General features: G+C 39.9%; 1 long non-coding RNA gene and 3 other non-coding genes across 4 annotated transcripts; 3 read left to right on the top strand and 1 right to left on the bottom strand.

Annotated features, from left to right (window-relative positions):
- Positions 1-6346: 6346 nt before the first annotated feature.
- On the bottom strand, positions 6347-6420 carry TRNAT-AGU (transfer RNA threonine (anticodon AGU)). Its single transcript has one exon. It is a non-coding gene; the product is annotated as a tRNA-Thr (tRNA).
- A 2258-nt stretch (positions 6421-8678) lies between these two features.
- Positions 8679-8752, top strand: TRNAI-AAU (transfer RNA isoleucine (anticodon AAU)). Its single transcript has one exon. It is a non-coding gene; the product is annotated as a tRNA-Ile (tRNA).
- A 3047-nt stretch (positions 8753-11799) lies between these two features.
- Positions 11800-11873, top strand: TRNAI-AAU (transfer RNA isoleucine (anticodon AAU)). The gene has a single exon. It is a non-coding gene; the product is annotated as a tRNA-Ile (tRNA).
- A 4119-nt stretch (positions 11874-15992) lies between these two features.
- Positions 15993-22747, top strand: LOC132598136 (uncharacterized). Its single transcript, XR_009565879.1, has 3 exons — positions 15993-16441; positions 17859-17959; positions 20435-22747. It is a non-coding gene; the product is annotated as an uncharacterized lncRNA (long non-coding RNA).

The following is a 22747-nucleotide window of genomic DNA, read 5'->3' as shown; positions in this document are numbered from 1 at the left end:
CAGAGCTTTGCGACTTTGAAGAAAATACACCCACTTCCAATAGGATACTAAGGAATGAACAGGTAATGTGGAGCCAGGCGTACTCATGTTTGAGTCATAACACACACACTAGATCCACACTTAGGCCAGATAGGCAATCACTGCAAGACTCAGTATCTCAAATTACTGAGATACTGAGTCTTGCAGTGAAATTAGGAAAAGAATACCTTCCTCAGAGAATCATGTAAGGGTTCAATCTTAACACCAGTATCTACTGAGTGTCTATTTTGTATCAGGTATATGCAAGGCAGTGTGGATTCATTGATGAGCAAAACTAGACACTGCTCTTACCCTCATGCAATTTACTACATTCCAGTGAGAGAAACAGACATTAAGAAAGTTATCACACTGATAAATGTAAAATGTGCTGGGAAAGAGAATACATGATACTGTGAGTAATACAGGACGTTCACTTAGGGATTTTAAGGAAGTCTTCCCTGAGAAAGTAATAATCCAGCTGAGATCTAAGCACGAGCAAGAGATAACTAAGCAATGAGGCAAGCACAAAGTTCTTCAACTAGAGGGGACATCACGTGCAGAGAGACTGATTACCTGAAGACCCATGAGTATGGAACACAGACTGCAAGAGACAGTGAGCTGTGACATGAGGGTGGAGAAGTACTTAAGAGTTGGTATTTGGAGCAGTTATACGTAATGTGTCATACAATATGACATCTACAACGTGTAGTGTGGTTCAGACTCTTAAAATGCTTGTTTCTGCCTCCTCTTGCCTTTATCTAGACAAAATATCCAGAATATGAGATCTGGTGTGACTTAACCTCTAAGGAAAAACCAGTTAAATTCCCCCAATAAGTTTGAAAGAATTCACCTCAAGTATCGTGAGAACCCTCCTAGAGGCTGGTAGGGGCAAAATCGGAGCCCCTGCTTCCCATTCGGAGATCTCAATCTCTGTCGCCCTTGTGTGGTCACTTCGTGCAGGCACGGATGTTAACTGAGTTGAACGCTTGCAAGACGAAATAATTTCCCTGAAGGTGGGTCTGGAAAGCGGAAGCACCCTCCTTCCTGTGTTATGTCCATTCCAAAAGAAAAAACTGTCCTCCTTAATGGTTTTTAGCAAAATATATCATAAAATATACACAAACAAGTCACCAAACTTCTCAACCCTTTCTTATTTCCGGGAAATCCCTCAAACTGCCCGAATACCTGATTTCAGAAATGGTAAGGATCCTTCCTTTCATCCGGGACGGTCTCCGCCTGAGCTGGATGCCAGATGCCGAGTTTTAGGAAAAAGTTGCGTTGATTTCGCTGAAGAAAAGGAATCAACGATAAGCGAGGGCCCCGAGTCCGCCCTGAGCCTGGGGGTGGCGTGGGGGGAGGGGGCGGATCCGGCATTTCCCCCTGCGGGGGGACACCCACTGGAGTTGAATAGCCTAACATCAAGCCCCGCCGAGAAGCAGACCCAGAGGATCTTCCTGGGGTGGTGGGAACGGAGGGGAAGGGGCGGTCCCGAAAATGCAGGGAAGAGTCGCCTTTCTCCAGTGCAGATACCCAGGGTGTTTTTGAGGGCAGGGTTCTTCTCTTACTCAAACCCCCCGCCCTTACTCCTCCCCACAACTCTTCTTCCCCATCTACGCCTGATGAGTTTTGGAACTACTGGATGGTATCAATAGGAATAAGCATAACTGGACAGTTGTGCGGTCGCTGCTCAGTTTCGAAGTGGAGCGCTTTTCTTCCTCTGAAGTTCAGGAGAAAGTCACTTTGCAGAAAACCCACACGTCCAAGGGAGCCAGTGTCTCCCGCGCAGCGCAGGCCGGGGTCTTGTGCAGCGGGTGTCTCCTCGGGTTGACACCATTCGGGCCTCTCGGCCCTTCCAGTGGGAGGACGCCGAGTGCAGGAGGAGAAAGAGCGGCCCGCGACCTGCGCGGGAGGGGCGGCGGGGAGACCCGGGCTTCAGCGCAGGTGGCGTCGGGACCGCTTTTCATTTTAAACCCCTGGACCTCAAAAGAAGCGCAAATGTCTGTGTATGTTTTGAAGTCTGGCACCACAAAAAGGAAGCACAGGTTTCGTGCCGAAATGGGAAACAACTCAGAAGTAACAGTAGGAGAAGCTAGACCTGTTTCCACCCGGTTTCGAACCGGAGACCTACCGCGTAGTTAGGCGAACGTGATAACCGCTACACTACGGAAAGTGGACACACATAACGAACATGTGAAGGTATTCCTTGATGCCCTAGGTCTCTGAAATTTTTCCATATTTTTTGAAATTAACAATATTATACATGAATAGAAATGCGTTTACCAAATATATCTACCACAATGTTCAGAAGAAATCTGTTCCAACAGCCAAAAAACTGGCATGCCTCTGAAGGCTTCCCAGAGAAAATGACACCAAATCTAAGACTTCATAGATGAAAAGAAGTATGATGGTTGTAGAGAGGTAGAAAGGGAATTTTGTTACTGGGAACTGAATGAAGTGGGAATAGTTCATGGAGTGGAGCGGGGGTGGGAATCCAAGAATTTGAAGCAAGGCATGGAAAGAAATGAGACTTAAATGGAAATATATGAGCAAGATCAGAGGGAAGAGGGATGTGCCTTCCAAAGAGGGGAAGGTAGATTTCAATCTGAATATGATGAGAGATTGGAGACTAACCTATAATTCTTGGAGTATAGACGTTATCATTGAAGGGTTTTTTTTTTTTTAAATCAAAGCGTAGTTTACATACATTAAGATGCTCTAATCTTAAGGGTACTTATAGCTCAATGGGGAAAAAAATGTGACAACAACTCATTGATTCAATAAGTTCAGCAAATAACAACAAGGATAAACATAAAGAAAACTATAACTAGCCAAATTATGTTGAAATTCTTGAAAAACAAAGATAAAAACATCTTAAAAGAAGCTGAAGAGAAACGATACTACATGTTAGGTTAAACAAAGATTAAATGGAATAACAAATATTAATTCAAAGAAAGGTAGGGAAGGAGAAACAGAGAACAAGTAGGACAAATGGAAAAAAATTATGATGACCAACTTAAACCCAAATATAAATAATTGCATTTAATGTAAATGGAATAAACAATTAAAAGGCAGAAATTGGCAGGCTAAATAGTAAAATAAAACAAAGAAAAACAGGAGCCCTCTGTGTCCTGCTTACAAGACATACACTTGAAAAATAAGACAAAAGATTGAAAGTAAAGTGACGGGGAAAGATAAACCATGAAAACATCAACCATTAGAAAGCTGGTGTGGGTATACAATATGAGACAGAGTAGACATCAAAGTAAAAAGTCATACTAAAGATAAAGAGGAACACTTCATAATGATAAAATGATCAATTCAGCAAGAAGACATATCAATTCTTATATGAAGCAAAACTGAGAAAACTAAAACAAGAACTACAATAAGCACAATCATTGTTGGTGATTTTAAAGACCACTTTGAGCAGCTGATGAGAAACGGACGGAAAAGGGGAAATAAGTAGGGATAGAGAAGATGAACCATAGCTAGTAACCAATCAACTTGACCTAACAGACATTCAGACTACACGCAACTACTGCAGAATTCACATTATTCTCAAGTGCATATTAAAAATTCACCAAAACAAACAAGTGCCTTCAAACAAGTCTCAATAAATTTTAAAGGAATAAAACAATTTTTAAATGTTTTCTGACAATAACAGAAGTAAACGAGAAGTCAATAACAAAAAGATAATTAGAAAATTCTAATGCTGGGAAACAAGCATTGCACTTCTGAATGAAGTATAAGTACAATGGAAACTAGAAAATACTTTGAACTGAAAGAATGAAAATAAAACATGCAACTAAACAGTGCTTAGAGGGAGATATATAGGTTTAAATGCATATATTAGAAAAAGAAGAAAGGTTTAAGATTGGGAAATTTTAAGGAGGAAATTATGTTTTGTATTTTAAGCCAGAGATTTTTGTCTGCTGTGTTGAGAATGGCTTCAGATGGCCAGTCTTGGAGACAGGGAGAACAGGAAGAGGCTGTTGTAGATTGTGGTGAAGAAGAGATGTTGAATATCCAAATAGGAACCAACAGATGAACAGAAGGGAAGGACACCTCACATATGCTGAAGGTAAAATCAGGAAGACTTTGAGATAATTTGATTGGTCGGGTAAGGCAGTGGGAGGAGTCAAGTTTTACCACAGATTTCCAGTGGGATTGATGATCAGTTGAGATCATGGTGTACTGTGCAAGTGGTACTCATGTGAAATGCAGGTGGCAATGGAAATATGAGTTTGATATTAGGGAGACATCTCTTTCAGACATGGATATTTTGAAAGATCAGCTCTAGGCAGGCAGCCAAGGAAGGGTCAGCTCCAGAGACTCCACAACAGAGACAAGATGTAAATGTCAGCCCTGGAGAGTGCTGAGTGCTTTCAAGTTTTCCATGTGTGATCGTGGTTTAGGTGCAAGGCTCAGAGAACTTTAAACTTAGCAATCTGTGGATGTTCAAGACTCCTAAGTTTGGTGTGCTGCTTATGGGGAATTGTAGACACAGAGAAGAAAGTATGGTAGCAGGAAACAAGGACAGTTGAATCCAGAAGATCTCAGTTGAGTCTGCAGAGTAACAATGTTTGGAAGTAGTTTTCCATAGTGTAGTCATTATCATATTCACTTCACACACCTAAGTGTGTGGGCACCAAGTGGAAACACTTCTTAATCATTTCTCTCCCCCCAACATTTTCCATCATCACCGTGCCTTACCGTCCACCTTTTTAAGGGACTTTCCATTCGAATCGGTTCACCAAACTTTATCCAGTGCCCAACACGAGAAATGAATAGCTGGCCATGAAGAAGAAAGAACCACACAGCTGGCCTAAGACAACGTCAGGCCTACACTGAGAGCACAAAAGAGGAGCTGTCCCTTTGAGGATCCCAAGCCAGGACACATTTAATGGGGGAGGAAGTTTGAATGAAGAATTGTTTAGGTCAAGAATGAAATAGCATTTCAGTTAGAGAGAAGTCCCTTTAACAAAGACACGATTGTGAATGTCCATTATTTGTTTAAAGCCGTTTTATAGAATAACGATAGTTTTATCATTTAGTACTATTAAGTAGTTAATATTTCTGGAGGTACAGAATATTACTGATTAGATTCAATTCCATTTTAAGGCGTTCTTTAAAATGTCAGTCTTCTGACACATTTGCATACCTGATGCTCAACAAAGGTGTAATTAATCTGTTGGCCCATGACAGTGAGAAGCAAGAAGGTACTTAGGGTGCAATCATTGCTTGTAGAATTCTGTGCACATTTCTAAGTATGGGGGAGTGGGCATTTGTAGAGTCTGACAAATTATTTTAAGATATATCTTAGAATGCCAAAAGAAACTGCAGATAAAACAGAAACACATTTGTTTTTAGGATTTGATGTGTTTTTCAGAACTTTTATGTAAAAATCTGTCTAGAAAAGAGGCTAAGACTTCAGACCTCAAAATGCTTTTTTCATCTGTCTCGAAACTCTTGTTAGATGCTTTATATGTTTTGTCACTAACCATTTTTCTCTTAAGATGGCATCATATTCTTCTCTTTTCAAAAATTTCAGTGATGTCCTAGAGTCCAGAATCACTTAAAAAGTAGAAACAGCTATTACAATACTCAATTTAAAGTTTAAATTAGGGGTTTTTAGCTCTTTAATTTCTTCCCCTTACCTTCCTCTATTCTTCCTTTAGAATAGAGGTAGGAGCAAAAATGCAAGGGAAAATTGCAGGTTTACTAGGAGAAATGGTGAGTAGCAAGAATGATTCAATGGTAGAGGATTTAAACTCACCCCCATTGACCATGGGTCTCTGTCTTCAGTGCACTATCCATTGTCCCTCAAAGGTACTTGATAAATACTTCTACTTATGACCTTGAAATTAGAAAAGCCATTAGCCATTTAATAGTTCATTGTAAAAAAAAACTGAGTGCCAACTCTATGCGAAGTGTGTCTGAGGTTGAAAAAATAATCAAACCTCTCAGTAATCAGGCAAATCCAAAGGATATCTGAAAGGGCATGTATTTAAAGCTGTTGAATCTCCATCACTTGATCAAACAGTTGGCTAAAGGGGCAAACCTCTGCTAGGCTAGGCTAGCTATCCACTGCTAATATCATGGTTCGGACAAATATTCAGGGTCCTTAAATTACTCTTAGTATGTATATTCGGAATGCTTCTCCGGTTATTATTCGACCTTCTACCTCTGTCCTCTTCTACAAGTAATCCGTTTTTCCCAAGCAAAGCTTAAGTCCTGAGTATTGGAAGATTCATCGGGTGTCAATTCAAGTTGGAATCACCCAGAGAAAAATACTTTTTTACCACATTAAATCACTCAGCAGGGTAGGAGCAGGCCCCGCTGGGATTCGAACCCAGGATTTCCTGTTTACTAGACAGGCGCTTTAACCAACTAAGCCACGGAGCCTTACTTGCTGTGGCATTTGGTTACATATCATTTGAACACAATTTTACACACCTCTGCTCTAATGAGTCTAGTAACTGGTTTACCAGGTGATTAAAAAATATATATATATTAAAAAAAAAAGACACCTTGTCTCAGTCAAAACCAAGGAAAAAATGTTCTTTTGGAAGAATAAATACAGGGACTAGATTAAGATGACTATCTCCTCCTGGGAAATTGTTCCAGCGTGGACACCACTAGATTCACTAGACTATAAACTCTGGCAGCAGGGGTCAAAGACTTTTGTCCCAAGAGAAAAAATGAAATGGCTTTCTACTAACCAGCATTTTGTTCAAACCACACCTGCTCTCTTCTCTGTTAGTGTGTTGAGGCGTTACTGGTCAACGATTAGCACATGTCTGACACATGGTTGCTGGAAGAACTGTGTTTGTTGCACCTGTCACATCATCCTCGGGATGGCAGCACTTATCTCTCCACTTCAGGAATGTTGACTTCTGATGGCTTACTACTGGGTTGGTCTCTGTGCCCTGTCCTCAAGGGAAAAAAGGCACCTTGCTCAAAGTTATACCTACCCCTGGGTGCAGCTCAAATCCAGCCTCAGTTCAGAACATTACTGAAGGGCCATTTCAGGTTCAGATATCCCAGTGAGATCAGCTGAGGCCGCTGTTACAACAGCAAGTTCAACTTCTGCCTCCTCCCAATCCTACTTCCCTCACCCTCTCACTGCTGTTGATTCTAAGAGTGTTCCCAGTAAAACTCCTGCACACAAATCTCCATCTCAATGTCTATTTTCCAGGGAACTGACCTATGACCAAAAGCAAGTGACTGTGGCCTACTATCAAAGTAAGTCTGAATGTGGCCAGATTTTCAAAAATCACTTAACCATACCAAGTACCCTAGTAAAACAGGAATGATAGATAGTACTAATAATATTCTGCTCTACAAACTTTCAAAATTTTCACCACGGAACAAAACAAATGAAGACACCTGCAAGTTGATTTGGAAGATGTACAAATTTAGTGAAAGGTGCTAAAGAACCAGAAGAATCATTTACATTTATGATATTAAAAGCAAAGGATTGAAATGGAAAGTTAGAAAATAAATGGCAAATTTAGCTAGTCAAAGGATATGATTCTCATTTCTAGGGGGAAAAAAACCCCGTGAATACCAAAGACTAAACACTTTATATACTAGCAGTGCATATCCGAAAGGAAACTATGTAATATATATAGATATACATGCACACATGTACTTATAAACGGCGGGAGAGAGCATAAAGAAGGCTTTTTACAATGTACACAAATCAATTAACTTCTGAAAAATACTACTACCCCTAACTTAACAGAAACAGTCGTGGTGGGAAGGAGGGAAGAAGTAGAATCCAGCAAAGAGAGCAGAGGGTGACTCAGGAATTAGCTGCTCTACTGGCCCCTCCCTGGGTTGACACCTGCCCGCAGGTGGATCAGGGTGCACTTCGGCCTGGAAAGGGTGCATTTCTCAGTTATGCCTCTCGAAGGAGGTTTCCCGCCTCTTTCCACTGAGTTGCCCAACTGGGGCCTCGGCTTCTCCTTCCCTTTCAGATCCCAACGTTCCTCTCAGGTCCAGATAACTGACCTGATCCCTGACACGTCCTGGCTTCGACATCCCTTGTCTTTGGTTCTACCCAAGGACACGGCCGGTCAGATGCTCTTGAGAAGCCATCCGCAAGGTTCTTTCCCTCCCGCGGACCCCAGCCACTCAAGTGTTCGATGACCAGCACTGCAGCACAAAGGCCGTGACTCCCCCGCGCGGAGAGGGAGGCCCGAAAGCACAGCTGAGGACTCAGGGTCGCGGTGACCGCGGAAGGACCCCGGGGCCAGGCGGCCACAGGGTGCAGGTTCCCGCGTCCCGAGGCTTCCAAGAGGAGCTGACCTGCCCGAAATGGTCTCCAGGAGCAGAGAGGAATCTGGATCCCGCGCGCAGGAGCCGAGTCCTTCGAGGTCTGTGGCGGCTCAATGGTCAGTTCCGTGATTCACACGTCGCGGTCTCAGGAAGCCCTGACTGGGGACGTTGGCCTGAGTCTTCTCGGGCCAGAATCCGATGTTTGAGAAAGATTAAGTTTTCCCGGAAGAAGGACACTTCCTTGAGACAGAATAAGAAGCTTTTTCTTCCCTCCTCATCCATTTCCCCGGCCAAAGAAGCAACTCTCTCTTCCCAGTGTAAACTGCAAGACAATGCTGTTTAAGTATCATTGGTAATGTGAAGAATACTCATATTGTTCCGGCCGGTTAGCTCAGATGGTTAGAGCGTGGTGCTAATAACGCCAAGGTCGTGGGTTCGATCCCCACACGGGCCAATCCGGTTTGACCTTTTCTGTCCCCCAAAAGAGTAAACCTACCCTAGAATGCTAGAGTTCTGTACCTGGCGTGCAAACTGCAAAGAGGAAGGAAGAGTCTCTGAACGTAGTGACTATCACATTTCCTTCTAACTTCCTTGCTAGGGGGTTCTAGAACCTTGTTTGGGTGGAGTAAACAGACCCCCACCCCGCCCCCCACAAGGCCTGGTACCTTTTCTAGGCTCCAGGCGCTTCTCCAACTCACAAAGCACAACAGTAGCAGAAACCTGCAGGTGAAAGGTACAACAGAGAGCCATTCTTTGTTTATTTCATTTTGTTTTGTTTTCCTGTAAGGAAACTATTTCTTGGAGAAAAAACTGGGTTATTTGATTGCTTCCTCCGAAAACAAATTGTAAAACCACCCATTCTTCATATTGCTCCCTCTGGGTCATTCTGTACTCCCCAGTTCCGTCTAAAGAAAACAAGATTTAAAAATAGAAAGAAAAATTGTCCAAAACTTAAGTAGAAAAAATGACAAAAGATCTTTGTTTTATACACTCTGCACATTTATACCAACATGAAAGGTATACATACTTTAAACATTTTTAATTTTGTTTTTATTGCATAAATAAGACAATCACATGTTTAAAAAAGTAGAAACTAAAAATAGATACATTGGAAAGTTTCACTTCCATTCTTATCCTCCACCAGCCCTCTTTTCTCCATCACTTCGCATAGGTAAAGTCTGTCCTTAATTTTTCGTTTATCCTTATTGGTTTTCTTTATGCATATACAAGTAAACATGTATATTGATTGTTATTTTTTCTTGTTTTTCCACACGAAAGATAGCATAATTATTTATTCACTGTTTTGCATTTGCATTTTTCTCTTAGTATATATTGGATGTCCCAAATTGCACTTTCAACTTTGTACACTGTCAAATCAGAGTTTATTTTAAAATGAGTTGGTCCTGCCAGCCAGAAGTTGACTCACTCTACAAACTTCTTAACCATTGTACAAAGTGTAGGCTTTTCCAACCCAAGGAAGGAGGTGGTGGAGATGATATCCATAATTTTCTCTTATAATGTGAAATAAAGCACTTTCTTAAGCCATATAATGTTCAAAGAGGTTTGAATATGGGCTCCCAAGCTGCTCAATAATCAAATAAAATTAGGTATAATTTCAACAAATATTTATTGATCTCTCTCACTTTTCAGCATGGCAATTATTGTCCTTCATGAAAAGATATGAAGGAAATATAGCTAATCGACAAATTAGAGTACAAAAAACTGTGTGCGCGTGAATATGATCTCTTAAAAAAAATACACTGCAACTAACTCTCAAATGATTCAGGGGGGAAAAATGAGTACATATGAAGAGAGAACAAAAAACCAAACAAATGTAGAAAATGTGTTAACAATTACTGAAAATGGGTATAGAGTATATAGGAGTTCTTTGTATTATTTTTGCACTTCTTCTGTAAGTCTGACATTTTATATATATATATATATATATATATGTATATGACCTTAAAAGTGTAAATTCAACGAGAATGTGTACACACATATATTAAAGGACATTCAACAAATGTGCTGACCAGTAATTCCCTCCAGATGGTGGAATTTATGGACCATATTTATTTTTTTCTTTTTGTTTAGCCACACCTTCTAAATTTTCTACAATGAACCTTTATAAATAATTGTATAATATAAAAAGAAAAAAAAACTTCAGAGTAAAACAAAGAGGGAGAAAAAAAATCAATCAATCTCTAGGGTGTTTGCTCTCAATGTACCTCCTTTCCTTATTGGAGAACCAAGAAGAGAAAGTGAATTACTAAATAATAGAGTAAAATTCCTAGAAGGAATTACCCTGCCATAATAATGCAGTGCACATGGCTGATGCTCAGAGTTCCTTATCTGGGATAGGAGTTTTCAGGTCTATGTTACATATACAATATTAGTGGTGAGATTAATATTAATTGAAAATTGAACCAATTAATACCCTGGGGTATAAATCAAGATGCTATGAATTTGGTTATTTGAATAGGAGGGTCCTCAGAATATAGTAATCCAGCAACAAAATGATGAACATGATTTTAAGAAGCAGTTTAGTGACTTAGTTAAAAGGAAGTTCTCTAGAGCTAAATGATGAGAATGCTGATTCTAAATTCTGTCATTGGTTATTTGTAAAATGAGCATGGTTATAATACCCACCTCATAAGTTAGTTGTTATGTTTAAATATGTTAATTCATTTAAAACACATAAATAGTGTGTTTTATTTAGACATATGGTACATATGTCTAAATAGTAAATGTTGAAAAACCAGAACTGCAGTATAGCATAGCAATTCTGGGATCAACCTTAAAAAGCAGGTCTATTTTATTCTCACAACACTACATTCATTCCCAAATTCAATGTATATTCTTTTCCACCTGTCCTAAGAATCAGCTGACTTTTCTCACCTCAGATGTAGTTCCTCTTTTGTTCATGCAAAGTTTTGTTCATTACTATTTCCTGGGTTCATTTTAGAGCTTTTTCACGATGAGTTTTTTCCTAGCTCAGCCTCATTATCAAGGTCATATGCATTACATTTCCATTATTTCCTTGTGGAAGGAAGCTTTTAATTTTTGCTCAGGGATGGATGGATGGATTGCTTTAAATTAGTTGTTCTTTAAAAATACTGCTCTTATTCCTTCCAACCACGCATTCTTCTCATTCCCAAAGAGTCTGCAGGTTGGAAGACTCTTTTCCCATCTCTTATCATCCTTTACTGTGGTCTCAAAGATGCAAATACATCAAAGTCCTTACAATCGAATGTTTCAATTTGCCATTTTCATTACAAGTGGTTTTTGTACTTGTTACAAAAGAATTTGCATTGGTTCCAAGAAAGGATGTCCTGAAAGACAAGGTTCATTCTTTACCAACACAGAGCTTTCTTCTTTACTTTCTCTTTTAACGAAAAGTGGGCCCGGTGGAAATACGACTGATGAAATTCCTGTTAATGGTAAAGAAATTCCACGAAGTCAACGCTGTTAAAAATATTAACGAAGAGCCATAATCGGCATGCAGGCCTGTTAGCTCAGTCGGTTAGAGCGTGGTGCTAATAACGCCAAGGTCGTGGGTTCGATCCCCATACGGGCCATGCCTTATGATGCCCCCGCGGCAACCTTGGACAGTTTTCTTTGCTCATGATTCAAAAGGAAATCATAACTTCTTACAATCATGAAAGAAAGCTTGATTATGACCATTTAGATCCCTTCCCTACCTCTGAACTGATAATAGCCAGCAAGGGAACGCTTTTGCTCACTGGTTTAAACCTAAATTTGTAAATTAATCGCCTATAAAGGCTCAGGACATAGATATTTATCATAGACTAATCATGAATTGCCCCTGGAACTTAAAAGGGGGGTAGAATCTCCTGAGTTATCCAGTTTATGTGCATGAGTAGTGCATATCTGAACAAAATCAGAATTATATTAAGAAGGAAAAAGGGTGAAATGGATACGAGGTAGCAACTGTGACCAGTAGTATAGACTGGCTTCCTCTACACCTCTGCCATCCCGTTGTAGTGTGCCTTCAATACACTGGGCCTGCAGCACTAAAAGCTACATTTCTCAGACCTCCTTGTCACTAGGATTCCCTGTGTCACGTAGCTTTGGCTGAGCAGACGTACTCGTGCGAGACTTTGGAGAAATGAATATTGTGAGATAAAGCCTGGATAGCTCTTCTGGCATATGTCAGTCTAAATAAAGAGGTAAACTGAGGCAAGTTAAAAGGACCAGAAATTGAGTTTATTTGGGAATAGCAGAGGAATTGCAATTCAAGAAACGCAACATGTAGCAAGCAACGGGTGGGTCTGTTGAGGGCTTGGGGTGGCTGTATTTACGGGCAAGGAGTGTAAAGGGGGGGAAGTCTAGCCAGATTAGCGGCTATCCATGGATCAGGAGATAAGTCTCTGTCTTCTGTAAATCAGGCATTTAGGGGAAATCAGTCCCTCAGTTCTTATCTTCCATTCTTCTGAGGGTGCATGTGTGAGATTCTCTATTTCATATCCTCTGGTTCAATTTTAGATTGAAATCCTTTCACACGTGCGTGGTTGTTGGGATATTTTAGTTTACCTGCAACTACAGTCTAGGATTTTGTGGAACCAGAAGTGGCAGCAGTAAGATTTCTACCGAAGCATTTTCATGGCTGGGTGCTTCTGACAGTGTAGTGTCCACACTTGATTCTGGTCTCCAAGAAACTCTGTAAACTCATAAGAAATCCCTTTTAATTTTACTTAATTAGAGTGGATTCTATTTTCTGAAACTGAGAACACTGATTAGCTATCAACATTGTCTGCTGCAGTTGTGGTAAAGATAAATGGTGGGAAATAAAGGCCAAAAAAATCCAGTTAAAAAAGCTGTGGTCCATATTTGAGGTAAAGTAAAACTTAAAGGAGTTTAGGCAATTGATGGAGTATAAGAGAAGGCCTTGACACTGGGAACACTGTGAATGACTTCTGACTTTTTAGCTGGCTTTTGCACAGTGAGGCTTACCCATTATAGATCAGCCTACAGATCCTACTCCTTCATGGACCTTGATCGTTTTACTCATCTATCTGATTGACAGACACCAGATTTCTCTCTTTTCTTTCCTGTGCTGTCCCACAGCCATGATAATCTTTTCTCTTTACCCATTCCACTGATTATGATCCTTATTTCTCTTTTTATATCTCTATGCTTGTCCAAATTCCTTGATTTTCTTTTTGCCCCACTACTCCATCCTAGTATCATTACCCACCATTACCACTATCTGAGATACCTTCGCATTCCTACCTCTTTCCTACTGTCTTACTCTTTCATTCACATAAACTTCATACTCAGGTATCAGCTTTCCCAAGACAGCTTTCCCAGACCAGGCCTGTTGGAAGTTTGTCGCCAAACCTTTGATGATAACATAATGCTTCAGATGATCTATGTCTATGGAATTGGTAACAAATGGACCTTAGATACTTTTATCTAAGAGATATCTAAGAGATATCTTTTATCTAAGAGATATCTTTTAGCTAAGAGAGTTCTCCCTCAAGCCCCTCCTTGTTACTCACCTGTGACCTCAACAGGTTTCCAATCTGTGCACAAAATAGGCAAAGAGTTTGCTTTTATGGAGCTTTCATTCTAGTGGGAGAGACAAACAAGTAAACAAATGAAGGATCAAGATAATTCTGAGTAGTGGTAGGTGTTTTATACTTATGAGAAAATAAGACAGGGTGGTATGATGGAGAAGACTGGGTGGAAAATTATTTTAGATGGGGTGGCCAGGGAAGGGCATTCTGCAGAGGTCACTTTCAAGCTGATAAGGGAATGTGGAAAAAGTCAGCCATGAATGATTTGAGGCAAAGCACTGGAAGAGAAGGCACAGCAACTCCAAAGGCCCTAAAACCAAGCGACCTTGCAATGCTGTAGGGACAGATGGCCAGTGTGGCTGAAGAAAGCTGGTAAGGGAAAGGATCTAGTACTCTAGCTTTCCCTGCTCATATAAGTCTTGGAACAATCTCTAGTTTCAGGTGGTCCAGCTGCAAAGTCTGCTGTTGTGAGGTAGGTTTGCTGATCTGTGGGCTTTGCCATTAGGAAATAGACTGAAGCTGGTGAAGGGTGGAAGAGTATGCCCCAAATATGCCATTTTGGCATAAGGATTATTTTGAGCTAAAGGCAGTTGAAAAATAGCAGCTATAAGAAGAACACTCTAATTTTCCTTCTTTTTCTTTAAAGTAGGAGATAAAATTTCCATGTGAAAGATGTCTTCCTTATACTCTGAGAAAAGTAACATTCCTATTATTAAGGATGGAAAGCTGAGGCTGAGGGAAATCTTTACAAATTAACCCTTATATCTCCCTAGTCAGTTCACCTAGCCCAAGTCCCTTTGCCTTGTCATGGTTTCATAATGTTACTACTCTTTTTCTGATTCAGTATATATGCATCAACTCTTAACTGCTTCTTTGGGTCTTCATTTCCTTATGAGGGCTCCCATATCACAAAAACTTAAATACATTTGTATATTTTTCTCCTCTTAATCTGTCTTTTGTTACAGGGGACCTAGCTGAGAATTTCGAAGGGTAGAGGGAAAGATTATTTTCCCTCCCCTACACTGGAGCGAGTGACTTGAGTTTTCTGATGTGTGCATTCTTAAAAGTCCCTGGGAAACAAAATCTCAGGTTTCTTCTACAAACACATGAAAAGGAGAAAGAGAGAAACTATAGTTTCAAAAAACTTGAAATATATATGTCCAATGAATTGTTTGTAAAACACATAGATATGATATATATATCTTGTATATATGTATGATTTTTATAATATATATTATAGAATATATTTACAAAATATATAAAACTGGTGAAATTTGAACAATGATTCGACACTTGATCTTATTTTTGTTATTATTTTTAGATGTGATAAGGATATTGTGATTATGTTTTTCAAAAGCATCCTTATCTTTTAGAGATACTTTAGTTTCAGTATTGTGTCAGTCATATAGGAGCTAAGCAGAAGGAAAAATCAGTAATACTGATTTTCTATTTAACATACTGTACTCATTACGGATTTTTTGCATTAATTTTCATTTAAAAATATTGCTTTAAAATATTATTTGTGTCTATTGCTAAGCTTTTTGGCAGCCTCTTAAATTTTGTGCCCGAGGCAAGTGTCTAACTCGTTTCATCTTAGTCTAGGCTGTGTTAAATTTACCAATGACACGTGTCTGGAGGAATGAGGGTTGGGTTATATGTTAATAAGATTGCCGTGAGTTGATAATTGTTGAAGGTGTGAGATATGAACATCGAATTCATTGTACTATTCTTTTTTTTTTTTTTTTTTTTTTTGCTGTTCGCGGGCCTCTCACTGTTGTGGTCTCTCCCGTTGCGGAGCACAGGCTCCGGACGCGCAGGCTCAGCGGCCATGGCTCACGGGCCCAGCCGCTCCGCGGCATGTGGGATCTTCCCGGACCAGGGCACGAACCTATGTCCCCTGCATCGGCAGGCGGACTCTCAACCACTGCGCCACCAGGAAAGCCCTGCATATATACTTTTGAAGTTTTTCCCAAATAATTTCTCTGTGAAACCTTCCCAGCACATTTAGAAGGCAAGGCCTAGGACCGAGTTAAAGGCACGTGAAGCTTTAACAGCTAGAAATAACCACAGAGACGCAGAAACCTCCCAGGTTCCTAGAGCGGACCTGGAAATGACGTCAGTGGAGGTAAACCATCCTTTATTCAACCCCCAGGGCGGAAGAGTTCGTCGTTTTGTGTTCCGGTCAGTGGGCCTCTGCGGGCTGTGGAGCAAACACCGTGAATCTCGTGCCCAGGCAGCACCGCCTGGTTCTTCCAGGTGGCTTGAGAAGGGCTAGGCTTCGGAGCCTCCAGCCTGACAAAGGTGGGACTTGGGCAAATGTCGAGAGGCCTAAGTCTGGGACTAAAGTTGGCCCCCATGGCGCACATTCTTGGTCAGAAGCAGCAGATTTCAAAAATCAGGAGGTGTCGGGGCGGGCGGGGGATGAAGGCAAGTAAGCTCCGGCGCTTCGCCTCCGGACCCCAACACAGCCTCCGCGGATTTGGGAGCGGAACGGAGTCGACGACTCTGCAGAGACGCCTCTGGCCAGAGAGCAGATGGCACAGGCCTGCACACTCGCCATCAATACGGTCCATCTGGAAGTGGCCTGGCCTAGCGGATGGTAATAGGTAACGAGTCACTATTTATGGGTGTGGTTATGAGGGACGGACGCATGCAGGGAGGCATTCAGGCTCTTGAGCGACAGGTGCTGGAGAGTCCGCATGCTCTGGGTAATAATACTTGGTGGAAAACTGTTACCCGCAAGGCAGAAATGTTGCGACTGTGTTGAGTGCAGTTTGATGATTCTGGGTATCAAGTAAATATGAGCTGTGTAATGGTAAAGGGGGGGGTGTTCGTCATCAGACAGTACGTCTCCACAGCCAGCCTGCCTTCACTTTAGAACCATCTAGAGAGCTTTTAAATTTCCTAGGTAGTGCTAGTGTGCAGCGGGTGATAATAACCACTGAGGTGCTGTCAGATTGAAGAAGTGCATCTCACTCTTTACTCTTCTGGGCAGAAACCATTCTTCTGACACTGTCTAGTCGAAGCATTGGGGCCTAACTAGCACTTAATTTGTGTGTAGAGGTTCTCCGAATGAAATTTATCAGCAGGGTCCAACACTTGGATAATACAGAGTAGAAGAAGACAGTTCTCATTTTATGCTGTCTAATCTGAGGCACTCAGCAATATTTTTCTATGTTTAAGCAGATATTTCTTCAACAAAAAGAAAGAAAAGCAAGATCATTGTTTAGTATAAGAATCCGGGATGTTTGAAGATATGGTTGAGGATGTATTTGCCCTCAGGTTTCACCCTTGTGGTGGCATGTGTCAGAATTTCTTTTCTTTTTAAGACTATTATTCTATTGTATGTATATACCACATTTTGTATATCCATTTGTTCACTGATGGGCACTTGGATTGCTTCCACCTTTTGGATTGTGAATAATTCTGCTATTGCACATGGGTGTACAAATATTTCTACGAGACCCTGCTTTCAATTCTTTGGGGTATGTACCCACAAGTGGAATGGCTAGATCATATAATTCTATTTTTATTTTTTTGAGAAACCTTCATACTGTTTTCCATAGCAGCTGCTCCATTTTACAATTCCACCAACAGTATGTAAGGATTCCAGTTTCTTCTCCTCCTTGTCGACACTTGTTATTTTCTGAGTTTTTTGATAGTAGCCATCCTCATGGGTGTGAGTTGGTAGTATCATTGTGGGTTTGATTTGCATATGCCTAATGATTAGCGATGTTAAGCATCTTTTCCTGTGCTTATTGGCCATTTGTATATCTTCCTTGGTGAAATGTTCAAGTTCTTTTTCCATTTTCTAATCAAGTTGTTTTTTTTGTTAAGTTTTGATTTCTTTTTTTTTTAATTGAAGAACCTCCTTCATCTGCTATTCTTTGCAGGGATGGTAGATAAAAGAGAAGATACGCTCAGAAATAAGTCTTGAATCATGTTCAATTCTTCTGGCTTTTTTTTTTTTAGTATATGTGTGTAGAGAAGGTAACACTTAAAAAATGAATTCTTGTTTTCCAGATGGGCAAGGTGAAGACAGAATTCCCAGGCAGCAGGATGGTAAACAGTGCAGATCTGAGAAACAGCCTGCTGACCTCTGGTAACGTGTATAGCAACAGCAGGTAAGTCTGGAGAGAAAGAACTTTATAGGAGACTTAGACATGCATCTTGTAGCCCAGTGCTGTCCAGTAGAACTTTGCATAATGGTGGAAATGTCCTACATTGGTGTTGTCCACCATGGTAGTCACTGGCTACCTGTGGCTATTGGATGCTTGAAATGTGGCTAGTACTATTGAATTTATTTTATTGAATGTTTATTAATTTTTTTAGCTCCATATGGCTAGTGGCCACCATATTGGACAGTACAACTCTAGGCAGTGGTTTTAAATGAGAAGTAGCATAACCAGATTTATATCTTAGAAAGATTACTTTATAGTCAGAATGTGGAGAATGTGTTGGACAGGCACAAGACCCCAAGCAGTAAAATCAGTTAAGAGACTCTTGAAATAATCTAGGGAAGTGTGTATAAACTTTAGCCACCTCCTCAGTTAACAGCCCTTTATTCTCTTTTTTTTTCATGTATTTGTTAGGTTGTTTATATGATTAGAACCCCAAAGAACAAGTAACAGTGGTTTAAGTAGGATAGAAAATTTATTTATCATGTGAATGTCCTGCTGAAAGGCAAGTCAGAAATTTCTGGAAGCTCTTCTCCAAAAAGTTCTCCAGTGGCCTGTGCTTTTCTTGCTGCTCTGCGATCTCCAGAGTACTATCCTTGTCCACATGGGCAAAACCAAATCACAGCCTATAGGAAAGGGAAGGAAAATATTGTGACCAAGCAACTTCCTTTTAAGCAACATGACAGAATGAAAGTTGCCCACAACACTTTTGCTCACACTCTGTGTTAAGCTAAAACTTGGGATATTCTTTCTGACATCAGAGGGGCCATATATTTAGGAAAGTGTTTGTAAGTATGAAAAGCATGGGCAAATTTTCGGCCACAGCTCAGCCTTTATATAATCGTGTCCTTGCATGGAGAAAGAAGGAAGTGGTCTTTGAATGTGAGGAATAAGAGAAAACTTTTGTACAACATCAGAGAATCCTTGCTGTACTAGTCTGCTAGGGCTGTGGTAACAAAGTACCACACCTGGATGGCTTAACCAACAGAAATATATTGTCTCATAATTCTGGAGTCTGGAAGTCCAAAATCAAAGTGTCAGCAGGGTTGATTCCCTCTGAAGGGCAGTGAGGGAAAGATCTGTTTCAGGCCTTTCTACGCTTGTAGATGGCCATCCTTTCTCTATGTCTCTTCACATTGTCTTCCCTCTGTGTCACTGTGTTCATCTTTCCTCTTTTTATAAAGACACCAGTCATATTAGATTAGGGCCCACCCTAATGACCTCACTTTAACTTTTCCTCATTTTATTTCTTTAAAGACCCTGTCTCCAAATAAGGGTCACATTCTGAGGTACTGAGGGCTAGAACCTAAATGTTTGAATTTGGGGGGAATACAACTCAACCCATAATACCTAATAAATATCCGACCAGAGTTCATATCTCATTTGACACCAGGAATCCATATTCCTTAAGGAAACCATTCATAATAACATTTAACATGGTTTTATGGCAACCCCAAATAAGTTTGTCAACTGCTGCTCTGTTTTGATAGTTAAAGCAGAGGTGCCCAAAGTACAGACTTCAGTGTTTTAAACAGTTAGAAAAGAAATAAATCCAGTCCTGCCTGTCTTCTTTAAATAGTCATCCAGTTTCTTCTGTCAGGGAACCTAAATCTCCAGTTATTAATGCCAGCCTGAAATTCAGGACAGAAGAACTTAATTCTTAAGTTAATGCTCTTTGTTCCGCAACTTTATATAAATGAAACAGGAAGAAAATATACGAGGAAGCCTTTTTTAAAGAAGTATATGATCTATTTGGGAAGTCACATTAAAACACAGGCACACCGCAAGAACCACCCTGTAGGACTACTTATAAACAGGTTTTTAAATAACATAAGCGGCATTTACAAGTTCAGTAGAATCTTTTAAAAAAGGAAGAGAGAGAGCAATTAAGAGGCTTCCATGCTCTCAGGTTTTTTGATTTCATGTGATGGCTGAGAGATGGAGCATGCAGAGGAGTAGACATCCTTTTAAAATATTTGGATGCTTGAGTCAAGAAATTTGGGCTTGAGAGCCATATTTTTTTGATCTTTAAATATCTAATGAAAGCTGTGGACTGACTCCTCAAAAAAATACACATACATTTGATATTTTGCATGAGTTTCTGTGTGTTCGTGGATACCCTTTAGGCAGATGCTGTATATTATTTATCCTAAACTCCTTTCTCCTTTGATTTCCTCCACCATGGTAGCTAGAAAGCCAAAATCCTTCCCTTTCTTGTCTCTTGTAGTTGGGGTGGGATGTGAGCTGGGTCTGACCACTGAGATTCAAGTGAAAGTCGCTCGTGGGGGACTTCTGGAAACATTTTTAAAATGCAAGTGACTTCTCTAAAAAATAAAGGGAGGGGCTGTGACTTGGCTGGCGTGCTCCATCAACTCTTTACCCTGTATCCTTTGCTCTTCTCTCTCCCTGTCTGGAATTCAGACAAGATTCCTGGAGGAACAGCAACTATTATAAGTGTGATGATAAAAGCCACAGAATAAAGACAATTGAGCAAAGAAGACAGAGGGAGCCTCAGAACTTCATGACATTCTTGAACAGTGGCGCCAGCCCTGGACGACTGACCTCAGGACCTCTTGCTAAATGACATATACTAACTCCTTTCTGTTTAACCCACTGGAGTAGAATTTTCGTTTGCAGTGAATCCAATCCTGACTGATAGGCTAATATGTATTAGCACCTGTTGTGGGCCAGTGGAGTTCTAAGAATGTTTATGTACTAACGTTTTTAATCCTCACAATGAATGACTTTATGAGATAGACCAAAGGTTCTCAAAGTGTGGTCCCTGAGCCAGCAGCATTAGCATCACCTGGAAACTTGTTAGAAATGCAGATTTGGGGGCCTGACCCCAGACCTCCTGAAGCAGAATCTCTGGGAGTGGGGCCCAGCATTCCGTTTTAGCAAACCCTCCAGGCGATTCTGATGTATGCTGAAGTTTGACAACTTTATCTCTGTAGATAGGGTATTGTTGTTGTCCCCATTTTACAGATAAGTAGACTGAGCTGAATTTAAGTCACTTGCCCAATGTCACACAGCCAGCAAGACTTGACTCCTAAGTCTGTTTGTGGCCACTGTGTTACACATGTTAAGAACTCCTGCTCTAAAGTAGTAGTCTTCAAACTTTGAAAGCATGCTCCTCTGAAAAATTATGTACCCCCTGTACAATTTTAGATCAAAATCTAAAAATTTCACATAAGTTCAGACAGTTGTAAAGAACCTGATTTCCAGTACATTGTAAATTGTGCCATTTCAAAATGTGTTCCATCACTCTTCTAAATGAATCTAAATACCATAGTGATTATTTTTTAAATGGACTATCATCTATTTAAAAAAATGTTTTCTCTAACATTTGAAATTTTACATCTTCTCTTTTTATGAACTCGTATTTTCATTCCCCTACCCCACAAAAATACATTCTATTGTAACATGGCTGTTTTTGATCTACTCTGTTGTGCTCTACCCCAGGCTAAGTGGTTCATATGTCAGCTTATCTCAATTTGTTCTCAATTCTTTACTAGGAACTTGAAATGACAAACTGAAACATTATTTAAATCTCCAACCTCCCCCTCTTTATCTTCTTATTCCCCTGCAGCTGAAAATGTCAAATAGCCTAGGGGAAGAATGCTCTATGGGCAGTAAAATGTATTAAAAGAAAATCTAATCAGAAGATCCTAGCACTGTCATAAGTATATACATAGAGGGAAACAGATAAATTTAAAAATGGATACAAGGATATGTAGAAATTAGTAAATGACAAAGTTGATATTTCAATTCAGTAGGTAGGCAAAATTGATTTTAAAATAAATTGTGATGCTATAACTAACTTTGCCTATTGGAGAAAACAAAGATGGACATTTACCTCTCAGCCAGTAATAAACCAAGTTCCAGATAGATTAGTCACTTAAATACAAAATATAAAATAATAAAACATGTAGTTGCAAATAATAAAAGAACTCAGAAGAAAAATATTTACTTGGAAACTATTGCATAGGAAAAGTTTGAGCAACAAAGGCTTAATAAAAATATGCTTCGATGAAAGCCTACAAAATCATAATAAGCTATCTTAAATCAGATGTACACAAATGGGAAATTCACAGAAGAAAAAAATCCACCTGAAAATTAGAAATGAATGAGTCTGAGAATGAGATGATGGTGAGGGGGCTGCTTTGGTCCATCACTTCATTGTTTTAACCAAGGACAGTGTCTTCATGCTATCTTAATTCCTTAGTCTATGAATTGCCAAACATTTTGATGCTCTTACACACTGCTTTCCAGTGGTCTTCTAAAATGTTTCTTAATAAATTTAAATCATTCTAAAGAATGTAATTGCCAGTATATGGTAAGATTTGAACATTAAAAGAGCCCAATCCATCATTGATTTTTTTCCATTGGAACCTAAGAGCAATTTGATATACCCTAGCATCCTTTAAAAATGTACTTGGTATACCTTTATTTAACAGTCGAAAAATGTTCATGAGTTATTTTTCTCTTTCAAAGGCATTTCTGTTCTATAGCTGTCATGGAATTTTATCCCCATATATTGCATTTTTTATGCTTAAAGGCTGTGACTGATTATTATACTACTCCGAAACAGAAAAATATATTAAAAATGAGATATGATATTTAGTTATTTCCAATGAGTGTCTTCGTATTTTAAGAATCTCCCCCCGCCCCCCCAGTTTGAGTTGTTTTCAAGTTTAATAGTAACATGTGATCAATAAAAAGTATCTCAAAGTA

Source organism: Globicephala melas, chromosome 11 (genome assembly GCF_963455315.2).
Source record: "Globicephala melas chromosome 11, mGloMel1.2, whole genome shotgun sequence".
Classification (NCBI taxonomy): Eukaryota; Metazoa; Chordata; class Mammalia; order Artiodactyla; family Delphinidae; genus Globicephala; species Globicephala melas.
Note: the sequence above shows the minus strand (reverse complement) of the source record. Positions and strands in the feature narration are given on the sequence as shown.